General features: G+C 42.0%; 1 pseudogene across 1 annotated transcript; it reads right to left on the reverse strand.

Annotated features, from left to right (window-relative positions):
• Positions 1–1,615: 1,615 nt before the first annotated feature.
• Positions 1,616–3,647, reverse strand: LOC105961597 (polyphenol oxidase I, chloroplastic pseudogene; annotated as a pseudogene). The gene has a single exon (XR_001173111.2). The product of XR_001173111.2 is annotated as a polyphenol oxidase I, chloroplastic pseudogene (transcript).
• Between the last annotated feature and the right edge of the window lie 796 nt (positions 3,648–4,443).

Raw genomic sequence — 4,443 nt, forward strand, 5'->3', positions numbered from 1 at the left:
ATTAGATGCTAAGACTTGTTATAAAGCATATGCATGGCATGTCGGATTTGGTACAAAAGCAAATCATACTCGGTTGACTGTTGTCACAGTCAGACAAATCACTGATTGGACAATCTAAACAAAAAGATCAAGAAAAAACAAAGCAAGCCAAACGAACTCAATCAGAGACAAAAATAGGATGTAAAGCAATGATGCGCTTGAGTTTAAATCGAGATATAGGAAAATGGGTGGTAGCGAAGTTCATTACTGATCATAACCATGAGCTTTATACTCCAAGGATTACTTTGTTAGAAACACTAGCCAACAATTTATCCAATATATTGGTTACTTTGTTAGATCCACCGCATGTTTCTTCAAAAGGACGACCTAAGCCTTTAAAGCGAAAGCATCCTATGGAGACTCAAGTTGGCAAAAAAAGAAAATGTAGCATTTGCAAACAAACTGGACATATCAAGACCAGCTATTCATTGTAAGTTTTTATTATTGTAAATTTTACGTTTTTTTTAAATTATATTTTTCAGTTGTTTATTTACTTTATACATTTTCCTATTTTAGGCAAAATGCTACTTCAAACCGTTCACAAAATTTTTATTAGGTAAAATGTAATAATTTTTTTAAGTTACTACATGCATTTTACTTGAATTCTTTTAGTATTAATTAGGGTGTATACGTTTAAGGAGTTGCCAACTATGAGATATTATGCACCTCCTCTATCTTTGATGCCTAAAAATCAAGAACCTCCAAGTTTTACGGTAGGCAATTAAATTTTAAACGTGTCGACTAGAAGTTTTGTTTAGTTTTCATTAGTTTATTTAGATTGATTTGATTGTACATTTTTTTTTTTATAGGAATTGTTTACGGCTGATGGTGGTAACCACAAAGTAGATCCTGGACACCATTGAATGTAGAAAGTTTGTTGCAAATGCTTTGAAACGAAACGTGCAATGTCTTCAGAATTTAATTTGCTTATTCTAATTTTTCTTTTTTTTACTTTTTGCATGGGTGGTAACTTACTCTAGCATTTTATTGTTTTGTTTTGACTGTTTGGATGACAATTTTTATTGTTTACTAAAGTCCAATGAAAATGAATTATGGATTGTTCTAGTAATTGGTCTTTGTCTTTCAAGGGTTGTTCTTTTTAATTTTGAAATTATCTTCTGCAAACAAAATCGTGTCATGAAAAATTATAAATAACATTTTCACTGAAACTCGAAAGAGTTCAAGAAATTTTTAAACCTCGTCCTCATTGAAAGTTCGAGCTTCATTCATTTAGATTCAAACGGTGTTAAAGTCAAAAAAATGTCAAACAACTAGCCGTGATGGCTATATTAAGACAATTTTTCAATTATAGAAGAACAAATCGATACAATCAAGAGTAGAAGGGGTAAAGTGATAGCGAACCAATGTACAAGGGGAGAAAGTGAAATTTACTCATATTTTTAATGAAATTATGCGGTAATTCAGTAATTTACCGAACCAAACGGTATATTTATGTTCGGTAAACGATATACAATTTTTGATACGGAACGACCACCCCGATTGCTAGACGATCTAGCAATCAGTATCAAAAACTAAAGTAATTAAAATTTAAATGTAACACGTAACACAAAACTAATTATCAGTGCAACATAATTTATTCGGAAATCACGAAACGAAGATCCATAATCAAACAACTTGCGGAAATGAAAACACGAGATCATATCACACACGATTTCACAGCGCAAGGAAACCTTATTTCACACATCGATCAGAAACATAGGAAAACGATCGGAAGCTAGCAAACACGAGCATGCATATGGAAATCATGCATCAATTAATTAAAACTAATGATCAAGTACTACCGGCAGCCGGTTTCGGTGGATTCTCGACAATCTTGATACCACCAATGGTAACACCGGGGCCTTGATGCCTCGGCACCAGCGTCACCACGATTGTGTCGTCGTCATCGATATCCATGTCATCGTAGAGCTCAGTCAGCTTCAGCTTAATGGAAGATGTCGAACTATTATTGTTCGCAGATTTATGCGGCACCTGCGCGTACGTGCCCAAGTACGCGGCCTTGTCGAGCTCGCCGGGGTTATCGTCCTCGTCGTTCACAAACACGTCAAACTTGAGCAGCTTCGTCGTGTCGACCTTGATATCCTCGAGCACCAGAGACTCGTCTGCTTTCCCCTTCTTCGTCTTGTCCACCTGGAACCTCACCACTCCGTCAAGCGTCAGAGGGAACAGCGCCGCCGCCTTGGGTGCGGCGGTGGAGCTTGCCCTGTTGATCTTCGCCCTAGCCGACTGCCGCGGCGGTCTGTAGTCCAGCCACGGAAGATCGATCCTCTCGAAATCGTATCCCATTCGTAAGTTGTCCAGGCAGTCCTTCACCGTAACGCGCACCAACTGCGCGTTCTCGTCGTAGAATAAGAAAGCAGTGTTCAAGAAATCAGTGTCGGTTATCCTCTTGTCGGGGACTTTGTTGCTCGGGAGGAAGTACTGCCACAGCGTCCACATGCGGTCCACGTTGGCGTGGTGGCTGTAGAATAGCGGGTCCCGCCCGGCGGAGTAGAAGTTCCCCATGTCTTCACCGCTGGGCTGATCCTTGAAATCTCCAACCCACGCGTGGACGGATGTGTGGGAGCCACGCTCCGAGGAACCCGCCGCCTTGGCCGAGCTCTCGTCACCCTCGCGGTAAGCCTGCCCCATGAAGTCGTTGGCGTCGGAGTTGCCGCGGATCATCTCGCTGTACATGATGGTGAGGTTGTTGGCCACCACCTGGAGAGTGTCGGTGCTGTTCGTAAGGCCGAGATCCACCACCGCCGGCGGCAGGTGTTCCTGGTTGCGCTTCTTGTCGTAGAGGGAGGATTTGGGGTCAACGAACATGGGGGGCATTGTCATGCCTTTAGGGTTGTCCCAGTTCCAGAAGGGCAAGGCGAAGGTGGGATCTCCGATGAGTTTCCCGAGGATTCTTTCGTAGAAGTATAGATACCATCTGTGGAAGGGGAAGAAGAGCCATGAGTTGTGGATTTGGAGGTCGAGTGTGCCCTGCCCCGGCTGATCGTACGCGCCGTTGCAGTACGCGCAGTGGATGTTCGCTTGCTGCATGAAGTTACGCGGATCGTCTTTCGGGAGGCGCTTCATGCGGTCGATGGCGGTGTTGAACTTGAACATGTACTCGGGGGATACGCGGTGGGCGGAGGGACGGATTTTCATCTGGAAGACGGGGGGGAGTTTGTAGTCGATGATTCGGTCGGATATCGGGGGGCAGCAGTTGATGTCGAGTTTCTCCCCGTTGTTCAAGTTGGTGGCCGTGCCGCACTTGTTCAGCTCCGGCGCCTGTATGGGGTTCGCCGCGGCGGATGGAGTGGAGGCTAGGGTGGTGGCGCCGTAAAGTCCGCCCATGCCGACGAGCATGTTCCTCCTGTCGACGACCTTTGCGGTTGGTTTCTTCGTCTCGTCGTTTTGGTTTTGAGGGGTGGAGGAGCAAGAAACATGGTGGAGGCGATTGGTGAGCTTTGCATGGGTGATGAAATGTGAATGTGATGGCTTAGGGAGGAGTGGGCGGGGGTGGGAGGAGGGGGTGGCGGAGATGGCGGTGTTGGTGGTGGCGCAGGATAGATAAAGAGATGTCATTGCAAAATATGTATTTTGGGATGGGGTTTATGTTGGAAGTGCCATCACCAATTTATAGAGGGATAATAGGAATTCTTCGACCCCACACCCCGATGATAAACATCGGGTGGGTCTTCTGCTGCCACGTGTCATTTTTTATATTTTATAATATATTCCTCGCTAGGGTTTATGTTTAAGACTTTAGAAAAATAAAATAAAAAAAGACACGTAGCAGCAGAAGATCCACTTAGTATTTATCACCGGATGTAGCCGTGTAGGGTCGAACGAGCTGGATAATAGTGTAGACTGTAAATTGGTGGGGTGATACATGATAATTGACCATGTTATTAGCGTGCTGTATGTTTTTATTATTTTTAAAATACATGTGATTTATTGTATAAAAATAAAAATTGATTGCACGAGATGTGAACTACATGATTGAATAGCTTTTTTATTTTATTTTTTTTCTTTGTAATAAATCTAATAGCTCTTTATTCACTGGAAAAGTTACTTCTTTTTTGGTGGAAAGTGGATAAGTGCTATTGGGAAAAGAAAAAGGAAACAAAGGCCAATGTTTTCTTGCAATTTTTCAATTTTTCGTGGATTTTAATTCAAAATCGGAATAATGCTTTTCAATCCGAGTCTCAGATGTTCCAATGTTTTTGTTATTTTGTTTCCCTTCTTTTGTTGTTTATTTTTTATTTTTACTTTTTCTAAATTTTACCTTATCAGTCAAAATTAGGAGCTGCCAATTAAAAAATATTATTTATTATTTATTTTTTCTAAAATATCTACTCTAACGGTTGGTTCTCGGTTCAAAAATGAGGAATTGGAACCGAACCGATT

Source organism: Erythranthe guttata, chromosome 13 (genome assembly GCF_056151865.1).
Source record: "Erythranthe guttata isolate IM_541 chromosome 13, IM_541, whole genome shotgun sequence".
Taxonomy (NCBI): domain Eukaryota; kingdom Viridiplantae; phylum Streptophyta; class Magnoliopsida; order Lamiales; family Phrymaceae; genus Erythranthe; species Erythranthe guttata.